The sequence below is a fragment of the Protopterus annectens genome, chromosome 10.part0, assembly GCF_019279795.1.
Source record: "Protopterus annectens isolate FY-2018-M chromosome 10.part0, PAN1.0, whole genome shotgun sequence".
NCBI classification, from domain to species: Eukaryota; Metazoa; Chordata; order Ceratodontiformes; family Protopteridae; genus Protopterus; species Protopterus annectens.
Window position 1 is genome coordinate 203,891,598 of NC_056744.1, and position 21,465 is coordinate 203,913,062.

A 21,465-nucleotide genomic window follows, 5' to 3' on the forward strand; every position below is an offset into this window, starting at 1 on the left:
TCTGCTAATGATTGGTAGTTGATTTTTACGTGCCGAGTTACCAGCCCTGACGCATCACCTTCAACAAAGGTACGCCCATTCACGCATGTCTCCACACAGAAGATGCTCTAGCTGAGAATCGAACTGGACAGCGTCTGACTGAGGCAACAATGCTACCGCAGCACCACCACCGCGGATAGATTATGGCTGTGTTCTTGCACCTCCCCAGGTTATACTAAGCTGGCCCTTAAAATCTTCATTGTCTCTCTCTCTCTCTCTATCTCAGTTCTGTTCATGCCATTCAGCACACTGGGCAATGAAAGTATCCAAAAGACTGAAAAACCATGAGTAGAAAGAAAAAAATCCACAATAGCAGACTGTCTGCACACAAAACAACTTCCTCCTATGGACCTTCTTCAAAAATCACTCGTTTTGTTAGCATAAATCCACTTTATTTATTGGGCAATGAGCACATTCCAGGTACTTATTGTTTCTGCAGCGGTTATGTTTTTATGGGGTTGGGTTGCTAGCCTGGCTCCCAACCCTCCTGGAAGGGCATACCACATGCTTACACAGACACTCACACCTAGTAGGGATAATTTAGAGTTTCCAATCAACCTGCTGCATGTCTTTGGAATGAAAGAGGAAACCAGAGTACCTGGAGGAAACCCATGCAAACACAGGGAGGACACGGAGACTCTGCACAGAAGGCACCCCAGACGAGAATTGAACTGGAGAACCTCTTGCTGTGAGGTGACAATGCTAGCTGCTGCACCACTTTGCCACCCAAAACATAATCATTACCCCTATATAACTAAAAAAATCTAAATTCTCAATGTACATTTCCTACTGTCTTCTCTACCTTTATGCTTCTTGCCAATTCAGTTTCCACTTACCATCTGACATGTTTTCCCTCAAGTAAAATTCCAACTCCTGCTCACTACCTTCTACACCTACCTCAAATTCACTACAACTTGTTTTCCTTTCACCTAACAATTGTATGCACTATTTACCTTTCCTCACATACTCTCTGCTTTCTCCCAGGTCATCTCTTTCTTATTTCTGCTAATCATAAAAGTAAAATTGTAACTTGACATTTTAAAGCTTACTTTATATGCCAAATTATCATGTACTAATATATAATGCGCCTATATTTTATTGACTGAAGATTTTTTATAGTATAGCTGCCTTCCATTTATTCTATGTTCATATGGTAATTACTTTAAGCTTTACATTTTTCTCCCTTGTATAAAATTGCCTATTATGTTAATAGAACATTTGTATCCAGGCTTCCATTGAAAAGGGGGCCACTACAACCCAATTGGACTACTCCAGTCAACAAAAGCAATAAATGAATGAATTAAATTACCCCTGTTTGGGGGTGAATGCAGAGAATGAGACACCTGATGCAGTAGCATTCTACTGCTGCTGAGGAATTTTTTTCCTGATATAGTCCACTCTCCTGCACATCCCTAATAATATTCTGTGAGTGAGGCATGGGGCATGCAGTAAGTATCAGTACTGGCTACCACTCCCTTCTGCATAAGGCTGACACCAGCAAGACTGCTCTGCCCACCAACAGGCAGCACAGAGTGCTTGTTTTACCAGTCTCCACCAGGGAAATCAAACCATGTGAGTGTTCAGCAAACATGCACACCTCCTTTCTCACCAAGGATGGGGTTTGCCCATCCTCCCTGTCTGTACTATCAAGCACTCAAACCACTGCTCAAACCAGGGTCACCTGGGTCAAAGTTTGGGCGTTATCCCCGTACAGTACTAGTGCAGGGTAAAGAGTATACTCTGTGGGAAAGAAGGTAGTATGCAGGTCCATAGTCTGAGTAGAATTCTAAACTTTATGTTAGGCTAAAACAGAAAGCACCAGAAAAGTGTATTTTAAGCAGCAGGTGAGTGTTGAGGAGCAAATCTTAACAGTAAGAAAGATTGTACTGGGCTAGTAAAAATATGAATAGTACCTTGCAAAATTCTAAACCCACTTGTGTTGATGCATGATAAAAATAAATAAATACATAAAGGAAGAGTCTAGGTAGCCCACACCTATAAGTAGGGGAAAAAAGTAAAACTGAAAATGTGAAATGTGGTATCCATTTACCATGAAACAGAAGAAGTCACATAAAAGGGAAAAAAGGACAACGGATATACTGTTTGACAAGAAAACCTTAAACAGATCTCTAAACGTATTTTGTTGAGCTAAATTACAGGAGCCCTTAAGATACGGTGCTGGTAGGAGAGGTGGCAGTAACCTTTCACCTCATGACAGGATAAATACAGGTAAGCTGTTTAAATTGTAGAAAGGCACAGTGGGATGAAGAGAAACTGTAGTTAGAGTTGTAGGACATTAACATAAAAAAGATGTTCATACTTTTTGATCATACTTTGAGTTACAAAATGTCTTGTTGTAAAGGTAAGTAATTATAGAGAGAAAGTAGTATGCCAACTGTTGTTGGTGAAATCTTTCAGAAATCTAATAATAGGATTATCACATAGCCATGTACTTAGGGAACAGCTAGAAATCAATAACTCTAAAGTATCTTTGCAAGGCTTTACTACCCAGGAATAATTAAAGACATTGAACTTTGCTGTGATGGATACCTTAAATGTCCACAATCAAAAATCCTTGATTACAGCGCATGTTACAGAGATCACTTATCAAGTTAGAACACTATACCAACATACAAGATAGCCTGAAAGTAGTAATATCCATATTATGGAAACACATGGAAGAGCCCAAGCAACACAAAAATTGTTTCTATTGAAATGCAAACACTGGAGAAATTAAATCTGGAAACAACATATGTGTTTTGATGTCCTCAGCAGAAATGCAGGTCCATTTGAAAGTATCAAAAAGTAAACTGGGGGTAAACTACAGAATTACACAGAGTAGTAAGAGAGCACCAGAGCAGATATACCATGTCACCTTTATTAAGAATGTACTATGAATCATTCTAGTTAGTTTAACAGTAGAGACTAGTAAGAGTCTATGTTAGTTCATTGACAGCTTAGGTTGTCGAATCTGTAATGATCGACACCTAAGCGTCGAACTTGCAAAGTTGCGAATGGCCACTTAAGCGAATTCTTTCCTCAGGAAAGAATTCAGTAGGCCAGCCGCGAACAAGATTAACTTTTCAGCCTAAGTAAAGTGGGGGGCTTCACCCCCACACCCCTAAACCCCCCTAACTAAATATACCAACTCCGAGATCACTCCACATTGCCAAAAGGGCAAATACCCAATAACGGCCAAGCGACTTCTTTACCAAGGAAAGAATTCGCTTAAATGATCATTCACGATTTTGCAAGTTCGACACTTAGGTGTCGATCATTACAGATTCGACAACCTAAGCTGTCGATGAACTGATATAGACCCTAGCACTTTTACTGAAGAAAGACAACAAATCACCTAAGCCGTAGAAAAAAAGAAACAAAAAAAAAAAGAAGAAAAAAAGAGTACATGACAAACACACCCCTCTCTCAATCACACTCATAGACACTCTCATCCACACACAGATCTACACTACTGATGTCGTAGCAGACAAATAATCACAAACCCATACACACACACACACACACACACACACACACACACACACACACACACACACACACACACATACACACTACATTTTCACCGAGCTTCCTAAAACATACTTGCTTGGCAACATAAACCCCTTCCTACAGGCATAAGGGGAGAGCATAAGCTGCACCCCTAGAACATCTCATTATCATTTGGCTCTGCTGTGAAAGTGTGTCTGCTTGAATGTGTCTAAATTACCTGGTTTGCTATAAGAATTTTCCAACTAAAAATAATACCAATTCTAGTAAAACTGTAATCTAGTGAATAATCTGAAAAAAAATTCCTGTGCTTCTTCAAAATAAGAAAAATATTGTGTTTCTTAAGTAATGAAAGGTAAATACTATCCTTTTTTATTGTTAACTTCCATTAAAATCTTATCTATTCATTTTCATTAGGTACTCCTAAATAAATAAATAAAAATACTCATTAAAATGTCTATAAAGTCCTTAATTTCCAATGTGTTTCTCAGTATTCCTTCTTACCAGTCTCCTTTCAGCTATGTTCCTAATTAACCATAATGGATGGGCACTACTAAAATAAAAAAAATACTGTTGATCAGCTCCTTTCAGAACAACCTAAGCTTAACTTATACTCTGATCCTTCTTTAAAATGCTCATTGTGTAAAAATTGAATGGAACAGTCATCAGCCTTCATTTCAAAACTAAAAAATGATGAATTGTTCAGGCTCTTAGAAAACCCACATAGTTCATCTGTTGTACTCTTTCATACAAAAATTAAACAATAAAAATGATAGTAATTCACAACATGTCTACTTAATTTTCAAGCATTGGTTCCTCCCACTCACCCATCACTAAATTTGTTTAACTGAGGTTCATTACCCCCAGTTGCTACCCCCCTCACTTATTGTTGTCAAGCAGTAGTTCTATCAGTACCAAAATTATTTCTATTGTATTGTTGTCCAATGTTGTTTTATGTGTAATCCACTTCCTTAGTGCTTTTAAACCTTCCCCCAGAGGAATAACAGAATATGACATCTATGGTAACAGTATAAGACTCTCTTTTTTCTGCAGTTTGAAATTGATTCAGGTAAATTAAAAATCAAAAGGATCCTTAATGAATGAAGTTTTATTACTTCAAATAAGATGTCTTCATTATATAACTATTTACATTGCTGTCTATGCAAATGTTCTTCACTGTTAATATTTCCATGTGAGCAACTGTTGTTGTTAAATTCTCAAATTCCTTGAACGTAGGAGAAGCCTCATTTTTCCAGTGTATAGTTATGATTTTACGTGAAATTGCCAATAGTGACCATAGGATTTTAATGTCTTTTTTTGGTACACAGTTTGGAATAGGAGAGTTGAATAAAATTAAAGACTTTGTTAATTGAAAATTATAATTATAAACAGTCTGAAAAAAATAGTTAATGGATTTCCAATACATATTGAGACATATACATTCATAAAAAACATACTGCCAGTCTGCTTTTATCTTGGTATGGCATCTCCAACATTGATCTTCAATAGAATACATTTTGGCTAACCTATGTGGTGTATAAAAACTTCTGTGTAGATATCTCCAAGTGAATAATTGCCAGTATTTTGATAATGTAAAAAATTTGGAAGATTTTAGAATATTACTTTTTTCTTCTTCAATTGGAGGATGGTTATTTATTAAAGTATAATAATCCCAGTGTGATTTTTCATGATAGTTTTTTGTTTTTTTTTAACAATTTTATAGATATTAAACAAATAACCTGTACCCTGATAAGGCTGTTTTGTGATAAGAATAAGGTATTCAATGAGTTTCGGAGCTTCATGTCTAACTGAAGGTTGCATTTGTTCTATTTTATGTATAAGAAAATGCCTTAGATTTTGTAAAAATAACCAATTGTCTTTATTTATATTATAGTTATAAATTATCTGTTCATTTGTTAGAATTTTTCCTTTCTCTATAAGTTGATGCCAAAAGAGTAATGTTTATTCTTTAAGTATATTTATTTTAGATATTTGGAATGTATCTGGAATATTTGGTGTAAAAGCTAAAGGGAAAATAAGAACAATCCAAGAATTAATATTTGGTATTTTGTTTATATATGTTTTGAACATTGAAAGTATAGAGCTTATATAGTTTGATGGCAATTTATTAATATTATTCCCTTTCCCTAAAAAATAATCTTTTAACATCCATATAAGGGGTGATGATATTACTGTTAAGTTGTCTTGTATGTGATTATAATTGATTTCTATGTAAATCTGCTCATGGGATTGTTTCCATATAGGTGTGTATGAATTATTTAACCATAGTGTTATGTTTTTAATAACAGATGAGGTAATATATAAATCAATATCGGGTAAATTAATTCCACCATCTTCCCAATCTGGTAAATGTTTATTTAAGGCTATACGGGGTTTATTTGGAAACTGTAGAAAATTTAAAATTAGTTTATTGTATCTTTGAATATTGAATATTTTGTATTAAGTATAATATTTTGGGAAATATGATTATTTTAATAAGATATAATCTGTCTGCTATTGAAAAGATATATTTATTCCAGTAACCAATTGTTTGTTCTATTTTGTCTAGTATTTTATTATAGTTAAATATTAGAGAATCTGTTAATTCATTGAGTAGATTTATTCCCAGATATAATAATTTACTTTCTGTTACTATATATTTGGAAAATCCTTTGTTTATATTATTTTTTTTTTACAATTACAGGGCATAATTTTAGTTTTGTTTTCATTAAATTTTAAGCCTGAAATATTTTGAAATTTATTCATGAGTTAAATAGAGCATTCAAAGACTCATTTGCATCTGACAGAGTTAATAGTATGTCATCGGCAAAGAGTTGGATTTTAAGGTTTAACATTTTATTAATACAAATGCCCTTTATGTTATTGTTTGATCTGATTTGATTTGCAAAGGGTTCTATGAGTAATGCAAATAACAATGGTGATAAAGGGCAACCTTGTTTAGTTCCCTTTTTGATTGTTATAGGGCCTGATCTATGCGATCCTAGTTTAACATATGCAGTAGATTTTTCAAATAGTATTTGGATAAGATTATTAAAATTAGAAGGAAAGTTATATTCTTTTAAAACTAGTGAAAGAAAGTTCCAGTTAACTGAATCAAAAACTTTATTAATATCTAATGAGATTACATTTAAATCTAGTTTGCTATAATCTATTAATGTTAGTATTCTTTTAATATTAACTGAAGTATTTCTTCCTTTAATAAAATCTGCTTGATCTTTGTGAATTAAGAAAGGAAGAAAGTGTTTGATCCTATCTGTGTATATAGCCATAAACATTGTATTGTCTATATTGAGTAATGATATTGGCTTATATGAGGAACACTGCTTCTCATCTTTATCTGATTTGATAATTGGGGATATCAATGAATAGTTTCAAGAGGGTGGTATATTCAAATATTTTTTGGCTATATCATATACTTTTAATAATAAGGATATGGTTTGATTGGGTATTAATTTATACATTTCTGGTAGCATATTGTCTGGGCCAGGTGCTTTATTTTACTTGAGCTTTTTAATTTGTGATTTTAATTCTGTCATATTGATTGGTTTGTTTATAATGTCTATTTATTCTTGTGTTAATTTAATATGAATATTATTTTCTAAGTATTTTTATATCCTTAGTAGGTGTATCTTGAGTGTTTATGGAATTATCAATGTTAAATTGGAGTCTGAATGCTTCTAAAATATCATTTAGTTCTGTAACTCTTTTGTTACTATTAGGAATAAATGTTTCTTTTATTTGCTTTGATGTAATTATTTTTTTGTTCTATTAGTTAAGTGTCTCAGGTGTGCTGAATTAGTAGAGTATGAGTTTATTTTTATCTTTTCTAAGTTAATCATAATCTTATGATGTAGCAATTCTGTATACTTCTCATTGATTTGTGTAAGTTTTTGAACTTGGGTAGTATTACCTTTTTGTGTTTCTAGTTTCAATGTATCTGCTTTGTTTTGTAAGTCTAGCATACCTTTATTCCATAATTTCATTTTATTTATGTAGCAGGATAATATTTTCCCATATCTAACTGCTTTTATTGAATCCCAGACATATATTTCTGAAATATATTCTGTGCAATTTATTTCTAGAAAGTTTTTGATTGTTCCTTCATAAAATTCTTTAAATTCTGTCAATTTTGTGATATAGGAAGGTATCCTAGTAATGGGATTTGAATAAAATGGTGTAAGCTCTATGTCAAAGACTATGGCATTATGATCAGATAAGGGACAGTTTATAATTTTTACTTTGTCATTTTTTGTTATTAGGTCATTGGCAACATATATTCTATCAATTCTAGAGTTAGTTTTATATCTATGAGAATAAAATATGAAGATTAGTGAGTCTGGTTCTGCAAATTCATTTATATCTTTTAAATACAATGTATCTATAAATTTTGATAGTGCTTTAGAGAAAGGTTGTTTTCTTCTTTTAGATTTAGAATCTGTATATTTTTTATTCATTATACAGTTGCAGTCTCCTGCCAATATCAGGCTACCCTTAGTTAAATGAATTATCTCTTCAAAGTGTTGTTTAACTGTTTTTAATCCTAGTCCTGAGATTCAATATAGATTTACTAACATATAGATTCTCTTATTTAATTCTATTGAAGCTAGACAAAACATACCTGATATATCTTGATGAGTAGTAATTATTTTAGGTGTCATAGTTGAGTTGCGAAGTAGTATAGCTACTCCTAATTTTTGTTTTGTATTGAGAGTTTATTAGTACTGTGTAATTATTAATATTTAAGTTGTTTATATCTCTATCTAATAAGTGTGTCTCTTGTAAGAAGACTATTTGTGGTTTATGTAAGTTTATGTACTTGAATAGGCTTCTCCTTTTATTACTATTATTTAGACCATTAACATTTATGGATAAACATTTCATTTCCTAGTTTTGAGTTTGTTTTATGTGTGAGTTTATGTAAATATTGTTTATTCTTATTTCCATCTTGGATACAAAATTCAAAATGTTTTTCTTTTATGATTTTTGCATGTTTCTGAGTGACACCAAAGTGATAGAATAAAAAAAACAAAGAACTTTCAAACTTGTAATTCTTAACCTTAAAAACCATTCCATATCACTATGAGGTAATATACCTCTTTGTTTGGTTAGTGAATCTAACGAAACAAACTTTCTACTCTCACAAATAATATTTGGATCAGTTTCTCTTAGCCTCTTAGTTTTTAAATAAAGATAATTGAATAATATATTAAGATAATCTAATCAGCTAAACTATATTCTTTACTCTTATCTTATTGTAATTCAATAATACTTATTTCTAATCAGGTTTCATAAACATACAAATATTTAGATTAAGGTAGTATCATTTCAAAATAGTTTACGGTATTAATAAACATCATGTTAAAATCTATAACTGTATGTTGCAGACATCTGTTGAAAACTATTTACTGACATTACTGTATAATACAATACCATTGTTGTGTAAATGTTTTAGACTACTCAAGTCCAAAACCAGTGTTTCAATTAGTATTTGCAAAGTCATATTGGAATAAAAACATGAATAGTTCTGAAACCACATCATATTTCATGTTTAACATAAACTGAAATGCAATACAATGGACAAGTATATTAATATTTCTTTAGTAGACATTAAATATGTTCCTCTGATTGCATTTTCAGCTTTTCAAAAACAATTCCCATGGCTGGAGACAACAAGATCAAAATTTAGACATCTCCCTTATCCAAGAGACTACTTATAATGTTGTTACTTGATTGAGTGTTTTGTTGTTAACACTTCTATCAACTTTCAGAGGGACTTTGTATAATCAAAAAGACACAGTACAGAGGTAAAACGACAGTGCACTTGACCACATTTTCAAAGCAAACATCTATGTATATCACATATTAACTCTTACAGCTTAGACTGACACTTAACCAGTGATTTTATCTGTTGACAATAAGTGCTGGAGATATAATTTTGGCTTACTTAACGCCAGTAATTTAATCTTATGATTGAATAAAAGTTTAGAATTAAACATCTGGAGCTTCTCATTATAGTATTTAAAAAGTATACTTGAGAACATATCAAAATAATGAAAGCTGCTAAGATTTAAACTGTTAAGTATGAAAATGTTACAGGTTAAAATTCCTAACCTACTTTGCAGTAAATAGACAAAATGTATTTAAACTATGGAGTAATACCTTTATTACATCAGAAAGGTGATTAAGAAGCTTGTTTTTCCTCTAACATCAGAGGATAGCTATGGTGATCCATGCACTGTAAGAGTATTATTTATCCTGGTAATTGCTTTATGACTGTATATAGAAATATTTAATGCAAATAATTAAATGGCATTACAACAATGTTTCTCAGAAAAAGTTGTTTTACAGTTAATGACTAGATAGAACACATCACTGAGAGGAAACACTTATCAAATGTCAAGTGCTTTAGCTATAATATAAGTGTCCCCTCAAATTAATCCCTGATGAATTTACTGCTTACTAAACTTGCAGACTAATATTGGTGTCTTTTCATGTAGTCATATTGGAACATGAAAATACAGGTCTGCTGATCAGAAACAATCAGGCTCTCAACTGCTAGACAATGCTATACATTTGTCTGCAGAAAAGTTTGAGAATTATGGTTGCATTGTCAAGCATTTTTGTTTACACTAACAGTAACATAATATACCCACATACACTAGTATTGTGTCATTCTTGATAAATCAAAAAGTCAGGTAATATTATAAGAAGGGTGAAGCCACAGCCAGGTAATATAATAAGAAGAGTACAGCTGCAGTCATTATTCAGCTGAGTAAATGGGAACAGCATGAGCCATCTAAGGATGGATAGCTCGCTGAGTACCTGCCACAATGTATGTCCATAATGCATGGTAACTTAGCATTAAATTAGGGTGTGGGCTAAGCCTCTCCCTCTTCTACTCAAATTGGATTTAATACAATATGTGTGTAGAACACAGATGCTTCGACAAAGTTCAAACCTATATGGGATATAAATATTGTATAATTGACACATTGGGTTAAATCCTCTGTTGTTATGTTACTTATTATAGTTGTTTATATAATTATTGCTTTTACTTTCTCTATCTATTATATTATACTGTTATTTAAATGCTTGATTTGCTAAATGTACACTTAACCTTCTTGTTGCATCCCATTTGTCCACTTGAGGGCATATTTTGGTAGCGGGACATTAGTAATATTTTGTAGGAGCACCAGTGTGGAAAATGGCAATTTTCCTTAAAATAAACCTGCCTGTTGCTTGACATTTACTAGTTTCTTTAGAGAATTTGTAAAACAGCAGTTATTATATTTGCTGATGATTCATTTCTGCTCTTTAAACTCTGCTGTACAAAACATAGTAAGGGATAGCTAAAATGTCTGGAAAACTAAACTGACAGAAAGACAAGCAGATATATGTCTTTATCTATCAAAGTGCTAGAAGACATCAGAAGCCATAAGCTGAAAGTGCTTCAAAAAATATATCTGTGTACATTTAGATGAACCTCATATGTTATTTACGTTTCCTTAGAAGGAATTTAGGTTCCTGTATCTTTAAATGTGAACCTAGCTTATTATAGTTGGTATATATAATTAGTGGGGGATGAGGGGGGCGCAGTCCCCCACAATAAAGGATTTGATTATAGGCATTTTCATTTTTGCTGTTGTCAGCGATCGGGATTTTGAACTTTCATTTAAATGATATAGACCCTCCTATTCATGGAAGACTTTAACTACCCCTCTATAGACTGGGAAAGGTACACTGCCTCTAACTCATAGGCACAATGTTTCCTGGACTTTATCATGTCATCACAAATTCCCTGGAACTGATACTGTGCACTCCAACCAATGAATCAAACAAATAGGGCCTAGTACTTACAAACATGGGAGAGGGTTGCACCCCCCCACCCCTATGTTATGTCTCCATTGGTGAGGTTGGACCACAAATCTGTATCCCTCAAAATAAATATTGACCTGAAAAACCCAAGTAAACACATAATAGTTAGAAACTAGTCTAAAGCAAACTACATCCTATTAAACAACTGTTTGTCAAAACTGATGGCTCCCGCAAAACTCCGAGAACAGATCTATCTGTGCAGAATTTATTACAGAAACCCTGTGCAAAGATGTCAATGGGTGCATTGAGGCTGCTGTATCTACTAGAAGTAATCCCAGCTCTAACACCAAAAACAACACCCCACTAGTGGAATCCTTACCTTAACAGGGTATATAACAAAAGAAAAAAAGTCATGGCCAAAGTCAGAAAGAGCAACTCTAATAGAGACTAGAGATCTCTGATATAAATAAATAAGAAACTAAGAGGTCTAACAAAGTACAATAAGTCCAGTTATGAGGTCAGGATAGCCTCTCAGGCTAAGGACAATCACAAGGCCTTCTTCAGCTATGTCAGGAATCTTAAAGGTATCATTCAGCAGTTTGTAGAAGTGGTAGTAAATGGCACACGCTTCACTGACCAAGGTGACATAGTGAATCTTCTGGCTGATAAATTTATTTCTAACTTTAACCCCTCAGTTCCCCCACTACCACCTGTGAAATCCCTTCTAACATATCCCTCCAACTATCAACAAGGTGAAGGTCCTAGTAATGCTTGCTGTGGCCAAAACACTGCTTCAATTGGCTCTGAGAATATCCCCAGGTGCATTATAAATAGCCTAAAACATGAACTAGTAGGGACACTTGAGACACTCTTCAATTACAGACTCAAACACTCTTCAATTGCAGACTCAAAACAGATTATATGCCAGGTGAATGACTGTAATGGTCACCCACCTTTATAAGCATAGACTATCAACCAATCCTGGGAACTACATACCCATCAGTCTGACAAGTCTAACATGCAAAGGAACAGATCATTATGGAAATCATCAGCAAAGAAATTGACAAGCTACAAAAACTGGACCCATCCTAATTTGGCTTTGTTAAAGGAAGATCTTGCCCATTTGACTTGGTAGACTTCTCTGGGGGGGGGGGGTGTCACCAAGGCTATGGATAAGGGGAACGTGATGCATACTGTCTACCTTGATCTGGCCAAGGGATTTGATACAATACTCCACTCAGGTATTGTTGACAAACTCTCAGAAATAGCCAAAATCCCTATACAGTTCACTGGATTTCTGGCTGCCTCACAGATAGGATCCAAAGACGTCAGGATTGGTGAGATCACCTTGACTATGAGACTGGTTACTAGTGAACCCTTGAAGAAGTTGAAGTATATTGGCAATTGTTCCTGAAGGGAGTTTTGTGGCCAGGATTAAATGAGCAGTTATCTATTGCATGCTTGCTTAAGCTTAAAGTACTACAAAGATAATGTGTTTTTATTTTTTCATCTTAACATTTAAAGTTGAATTTTATAAACAACATGCATTATAAAACATAAAATATTACCTTAAAGTTTTTACTTATGTATTTATTTCTTAAATTAATTTTAGTTTTAAAACATAACATATCTTTTAGTCTAATTCCAATGTCTGTTTTAAGTCTTTTATGAATGAAAGGTTACTATCAAGGGGATGTCCCTTAAAAGGAGGCTTGATAGTCACATGATGTAGTCACTTGATGAGGTTGCTTCAGTTCTATTGTCAAAGCAGTACTTTTAAAGAGAAAGTTGTTTGATGTATTTTATCTGATGAAGTTTTTAATTTTAAGACAAAAGTGCTCATGTTTTCAAGTGTTTCTGAATTAAAGGATTGAACTTTCAAAGGAGACAGTGTATTTCATTTACACTAACATCTGTATAATGTTGCTTCAGCATGCTGCTTCTTTCCTACTAGTGCAGTAATACTCCAGGGCTCCTTGTTGGGCCCAGGCCTGTTTGGCAATTACTTCTCAGAAGTCAAGGGTAATATCAAATGCCTCTGGCTCACCAAGTTCAGAAATGACACTCCTGTTTGGCATTTACTTCTCAGAAGTCAAGGGTAATGTCAAATGCCTCTGGCTCACCGAGTTCACAAATGACTGTAAATTAGGAGCTGTCATAGCTTCTCCATGGCTCCAACATCCTATAAGATAGTCTAACAGAAACAAATGATGGTTTTCAAAGCCATGAATTAAACCCAAGTGGAAAGAAGTGCATTATAGTGCCCGTTGGGAAATTGTCCACCTAAGTTAATTACTCCATCTATGAAACACCCCTAAGAGCTGATCAGATATTTATAGATCTGGGAACATATGTAGACAGTAATCTGGCCTTTGACCAAAATGTAACCAAAATAATAAGCAAATCATTCTATGTGGCCTAACGCCTAAACAACAACATAGCATCCAGGTCTAAGGATGTAAAGTACTACTTTACTCACCCCTTAGATTCATCATTGAGAACAATGCCCCCTTTGGCATGCATTTAACCAGACACTTGAGATAGTTGGAATGCCCTCAAATGTTCTCAGTTGGAGAATCCAGGGTAAGAATCCCCTTTCCTACACATATTGCCTTAAGGCCCTATTTCTATGCCTGGCATATAAGACATCCTCAGTTCCAGCTCTGATAAAGCTCTTGCTCATCTTGAAAATACGATGAATCTTTAAATTTCCTTACTATAGACATCAGGGATCTTTACACCATTATTCCCCAAGATTTGGGATTAGAATGGATAAGGGTTTTTGTGGTTGGTAAGGGAGCCAATCATGATGATATTCACTTAATAGTGACACTTTTAGAAATTGTTTTACACAACAATTTTTTTCTATTTAAGGACATTTTTTACAAGCGAAGTTCAGGGGTAGCCATGGGCTCCCCATGTGGAGGAAGTTTCGCCAATAGTGTCTTGTGCTTTTGGGAAAGGATCTTTTTATTTGAGGACAATCTATTTAAAGCACATGTTAGATGGTATACACAACAATATCTTTATTTTATTTGATGGCAATGAAACAATGGCAGGGACCTTTGTTGAACATTTATCTTCCATGACTGAATTCTTGAAATTCATCTATGAATTCAATAAGTATAATATCACTTTTTTGGATGTTTTACTGGTCAATGATTTGCCAAATAGAAGATATTTAGCTAGTGTGTATAGGAAGCCCACTTATTCTAACAGCTTCCTACATTATGAAAGTTCCCACCCCTTCCACCAAAAGAAGGCAGTCGTAAAGGGACAACTTGTCCGAGCGGCAAGAATGTCATCTCTGTTTTCTTCCTTTTTGATGGAAGTTAACATACTAAAAGACATGTTCTTGAAAACATCATATCCTTTGGAATTAATAGAGAATTTAATCCTGGAAGTGACTAACAAAAGGAGAAAAGGTGTTTTAAAACCCATTTTAGACAGATGTATCGAGGAAACTAACCATTTAGCCAACACTTTTGTTGAAACACCTCAGGATTTGATTTATAACATCCAAAACATTCAAAACAGCCTAAGTTCAACTTTCGAACAAAGTACCTCCTTTATTACATCTTTTTCAAACACTTCTAGTCTTATAAAGAGTGTATTGATTAAAAATTGGACTCTAATATTGACTGATCTTACTATATGTAAAAAATTAGGTAATAGACCTATTTTCATTTTTAGGAGAGGGTACAATTTAAAGGCTTTGTTAGAGAGACCACCCCTAAAACTAGTCAGTAACCCTGGCATGTTTAAATGTGGTAGATGCAATTTTTGCAAATATATAAAAGTGGATAAGAATGTTAATATAGTTGGACAACAATTCCACATTTTTGACAAATATAACTGTGAAACAAAAGGGGTAGTTTATTTGGCTTTGTGTGATAAGTGTGAATGTTTCTATGTAGGAAAAACTGAGAGAGACCATTGAAACAGTGCATTTATGAACACATTTACAACATTCGTAAAAACAATCCTAACAATGCTTTGGCAAGGTACATTGTAGAGAACAGCAACCATTCATTTTTATTTTTCATTTTAGAATGGGTAGTCCTTGACAAGAGACGTGGCCCATGGTCTCTAATATTAGAAGAAAAAGAACTTTTTTGGCAATTACGCCTAAATTCATTTCATTTCCCTGGTCTTAATGACAGTTGCAATGTGAAATGTTTATTAAATTTAAAGGCCTTAGATAGATGAGTTAATTAGATAACACAAGTTAAAATATATTTATTTTTAGAATTTTTTTGAACTGTGATAGAATTGTATAATATATCTTTAATTTTTGATGCAGGAAGTGATGTCAACATTACACCTACTTTTTAAAAACTTTTTTATCACTGTTATCTTGTATCTGATGAAGTTTGACAACATTGCAAAATGAAAGTGCTAATAAAACCTATTTCTACTTTTTTGGAGTGGACAGCTTACTACGTTTTTTCAGTTTATTCATCTTGAAAACAAACAGCACTAGAAACACTAGATCAAAAGACCTGAACTTTGCAGTCTGGCCCCAGTGTCTCTGATCAACAGAGGTTGACAGTATGTAAATCAATCCCCAAATAACCCTCCTATAATCGTTGGCTACATCCTTACTAACATACTTCCCATATAGGTGTCCAAGGAAGTTGGTAACAAAACTGGGTTGGGATGCACAGGTAGGCTTGTAAGGACCCTGGTGAGCATTAACCTAGTATAAACCTATGAACTTATAACAGCCACTACCCCACCTTTACCCATTTCCATAAATGTCAAATTCTTGTCACTAATCATCTTGTACCAAATCTTTTATACACTTACCTCTTAATGATTGCTTTAGTTTTAACAAAAATACTAGATAAAAAGTCATTATTTTTATATTATTTAAGTTCATTTTGATAAGCAGAAGAATGCTATATAAATTGTGATGGTATTCAATGTATATTAATTGATTTTTTTCACTATAGGATATTTTTGAATTGTAGTTAAGGGTTTATAATATTCAGTGGGAAAATGCATGTTATTGTTCAGTTTAATGATATCCATGTTTAATGAAGGATGAAAACACTTACTGAGTCTTGAAATAAAAGGTTCAGCTTCTCCTGGTGTAGTTGTTTATATATATATATATATATATATATATATATATATATATATATATATATATATATATATATATATATATATATTTAGATAGATAGATACAGATAGCTATAAATATATAGATATATTTTTATCTAGCTGTGTGTGTGTGTTTGTGTGTGTGTGTGTGTGTGTGTGTGTGTGTGTGTGTGTGTGTGTGTGAGGTGCAACGTGATGTTACAAAGAACATTTTGCACCATCTATCTATCTATCTGTGTACATATATATGTGTTTGTGAGTGTTAAGAACATGGAGAGAAACTGAAGAGTTGGTACTCAGCTTGGAGTTGACATAAAAACCAAAAAATTGCTACAACAGAAATCTATCATTGCTCTTCAAATAAACAAAACTTTAAGACCCAGAAGTAAAAACCAAAAGCGTGATTTGCAAAAATGGATTTTTTTTCTGAGCTAGCTGGTAGAACATATTTAACTCATTCACTCCAATGAAGCTCAGGAAGTTTGCACTTTAACTTCTAATGGGCAGAGCCTAAGCCTTTTGACAGAATCAAATTATGTCCCTACATTTCAAATAAATGTTCATATCTCTGGAACCATAGGGATTATGAAAGAAGTATACATGGCAATCTCTCCAGCACAAACTATTGTTATAGTGGTAGTATTATTTAGGTTCTATGTATTAAAGGGAATTTTATAAATCACAGTAAACACAGTGACTATTATGTTTGTAATATTTTGTAAACAACTTCCAATAGCTCAGCAACCACTCAAGTTACACACATACTCTCAGCAGCAGCACTTTATTCATGTAGCTGAGAACTTTCATATGAAGCTAAGGAGTTATGTCTGTTACTTGGTTGTGGAGGTATTTAGAAAACTTCTTCTTCTTTTGGCTTTTCACAGTTAGGGGTCACCACAGCGGATCATCTGTCCGCTCATGATTGGCAGTGGAGTTTTTACGGTGTCGAATTGCCAGCCCAGCACCCAACCTTCCACAGAAGGCACACACATGCACACACTCACACCTAGGGCCAATTTAGAGTGTCCAATCCACCTACTGCATGTCTTTGGGATGTGGGAGGAAACCGGAGCAACTGGAGGAAACCCACGCAACCACAGGGAGGACATGCAGACTCCGCACAGAAGGCACCCCAGCCGAGAATCGAACCGGAGAACCTCTTACTGTGAGGTGGCAACACTAACCGCTGCACCACCGTTGCTGCCCGAGGTATTTAGAAAACTAAATATCATAAAAAAAACAGTTAATATCTCTTTACCTGCACTAGACAGAGGTCAAATATTAATGCAGTTATGTTTGCCATTGTGTAAGCTTTAAGATGAAATCTTTTAAAAACCTTGTACATATCATGGTTTTAGAATTATTGATACAAATATGAGCAAGAAATATTTGACACCTAAAGGCATCAGTAGGAATTAGCTGCAGATGCACCTGGAGCCTTCACTGGGATGTAATAAATTAATACAGTCACAGACTAAGAAGCTACCACAGCAGAAGATGAACTTAAAGCCAAATAGAACACCAAGAACACCAGAGACCCACATAAAATCAGTAAATGAAGATATGAAAACTTGCTTAAACTGCACGTTTAAATAAGTTAACAAGCAAAAGTTACTGATTGACAATGAGAGCCCAATAGTGTTGATACTTAAGCTGTGTAACTCCCTAAGCTTTTGTAGTGATTTCCAGAATCCAAACAACATACACAAATCTTAGAGTTGGTGGGTTCATTGTGAAGTTATAAAGAAACAACTGCCACCAAATATGACTGAGAGCTGGCAACACATCCCAATATATGACCGTACAAATACAGCCACTGCTATCAGGATGCCACCCACAGACAGTGCGACAGCTGGCACTGAAGATGTTTGAATACCACAACCGACAGCCACGGGTAAAATATTAGCAAGAATGTGCACACAAGTCTGTTTCAATGACTAGTTTAATAAGTACAACCTGGCTCGAAGAGCATAAGTGAAATTTTCAATGCTGTCCTGGATATGGGCTTCCAACCACCATTCAAAGACTTGGCTGCATAAAGGCCATTTACAAAGCTGAGTCTTTGGCCAAGCACTCTGCAGTTTCACCAGTGAGTCTGTGAATTTATGTTTTCTTGTGCCCCTTTATCCGATGGTAACTGCCTTTCACACCAAGTATTATTTTCATACATGTATACAAACACACACACACACACACACACACACACACACACACACACACACACACACACACACACACACACACACACACACACACACACACACACACACACACACACACACACCCTCAGGGAAGATTGACAGAATTTTCTAGTTCCCTTCAGCCTTCTTTCTACTACTACTACCCTGTAAAGCTCAGATACATTTTGTTACCTACTGCTCTTAAATCCAGCCAGATATGAAGTCCATCAATTAATATTCCTTTTACTAGCAGTATGCCTTAGTCAGTCTAATGGGAGTTTTATCTTGTTGCTTTCTAACTACAAATGTAAATACTACTTTCTTCTCAGATAAACAACCCAGCATAAATATATTTATAATAAATAAATGAATGCCCATCATAACAACATAAAGATTACTTAACAAACATTTCTTAAATAATAAAGAAAATAATGCAAATAAGATATATGTAGGTTTGCAAATGCAGAAAAATGAAATGAAAGCAATAAAATACTGTGCATACAGTAAAACCTAAGCTCCAGATATCTCAGCTCCCTAGACAGATCTTATTACAAAAATAGTGACCCAAGATAAATTAATAACTCATACTCACAGCTGGTTCTACCTGATAACACCGACACGCCAAAACACCGACAACGAAATAACCGACATGACAAAAACAAAAGAAACTGAAAGTTCAAAAACACGAAACTTTACATGCCCGACAAACCACAATCCCAACAATCAACAAAACAAATACCTTTCCTGAAAAACACATACACACAACACAAGCACACCAAAAACCTTACAAACCTACACTAAACCTTGCATACACAACTATCTATGCACTAACCTTAACCCAAACCCTAACCCTAAGGTCCGTCACTATCATACACTTACCTTACCCGCACCCTAACCCTAACTCACTAAATCCACCCCTAACCCTTAAGTCTGTCACTATCGCATACTTACCTTACACGCACCCTAAGCCTAACTGACTTAATCCGCCCCTAACCCTCAAGTCCGTCACTATCGCACACTTACCTTACCAGAACCCTAACCCTAATTCACTTAACCCGCCCCTAAACCTAAAGTCCATCACTATCGCACAGTTACCTGACCCGCACCCTACCCTAATGTCTGTCACTATCACACACTTACCTTACCCACACCCTGACCCTAACGTCCATCCCTATTGCACACTTACCTTAACATGTCGGGATTCTCAACTGTCGGTCTTCTCAGTTGTCGATCTTCTGGTGTCGGTGTTCTCATCGTCGGCTTTTAGAACTTTTGGCATTTTCAGGTAGACCCGGTTCTACACAAACAAGACAGCATCAGCATCTCTTAACATCTAGAATAATCCATTATATAAATACTTTTCTTCCAGCCCCCACTGTCCATGAGATCATCAACATATGACACCATCACCCTGTTGCTGGAGAAAACTAGTTCATTTACTTGTCATGGCGACCATAAAGTTTATGATTACATTTCCACATCTGCTTCCTTTGAATCTTGAATCGTCCCCATTGCCTTAATGACATGCATTAGGTATAGCAGCAATTATATTTCAAAATAAATGCAGTTTCTGTTCTTTCATCTTTCTTTCTTTCTTTGTTACATTTACAATAGGAGAAAACAAGCCAGCAGATCCAACACACTTTAAAGACATTCCCTGTTCTTTGATATTCAGAAAAAAGCAAAAAGTCACAAATTCTTCTAGCCATAAACTTAGTAAAGTAAGAGACTTAGTAAAGTAAGATTTTTCACCACCTTGTATTTCACCCTCATACTCCCAAAGACATGTGAAGACAGCATTCTCCACACCTGAAGGTATGTATCATTATACTATTTTACCTTTTGGACTTTATGTTATCCCTGCTACCTTTCAAAGCCTCATGAAGAAAATTCTGAAACCTCATGCCAGATAGTTAGAAATATACCTTGATGACATAGTCACTTATTCATAATATTTGGTATCTCATAGATGGGTACTGTCATTCCAGACCTTTTATTTCTCCAACAGATATACGTATGGCAACAGCCATGTGAACATCGATGGGTTATCCTCATCCCATATCACATCCCATTTAGTATAGAAACAGGGGAACTGTGTTGGGGGGAGGGGTCAAAGAGGCATAATGGCTCCTTCATTTATAGAAGAGTTTATATATATATATATATATATATATATATATATATATATATATATATATATATATATATACATATATATATATATATAGATATATATATATATATATATATATATATATATACATCCACACACACACACACACACACACACACACATCCACATATATATATATATATATATATATATATATATATATATATATATATATATATATATATATAGGAGCGCTACAGGATCCTGAAAGCCTAAAATCCTGAAGACCAAAATCTCGAAAGTTTAAAATAATGAAAACTCAAAATACTGAATCTCATAATACTGAAAACACACAGGATATCAATACTTACTATATTCCAGCACAAGTACATGCTGAAACATATTGCCCTTCAACTATACGCAGGGGGACAAACCCTCCTGCACCCCCCATACCCCCTGCTACTTAAATATATCAACTCTGAGATTGCACTTCACTACACTAAGTGCAATCTCAGAGTTGTTATAGGGGGCAGAGCCCCCCACATGGGTGGTGCAGGAGGGCTTGCCCCCTCCTTATACTTGGAGAAGAGTAATATGGTTTGTATTTTATTTGTTTCTGTATGCACTTGTGCTGGAATATAGTAACTGTTGGTATCCTGTGTGTTTTCAGGATTTTACTTT

The 21,465-nt window shown here is 34.5% G+C and overlaps 1 protein-coding gene across 1 annotated transcript in view; it reads left to right on the plus strand.

Moving 5' to 3' along the window:
- Window positions 1–21,465, plus strand: part of LOC122814124 (cholesterol transporter ABCA5-like) — a 951,316-nt gene that overhangs the window by 206,480 nt on the left and 723,371 nt on the right. The gene's annotated exons all lie outside the window — the stretch shown is intronic.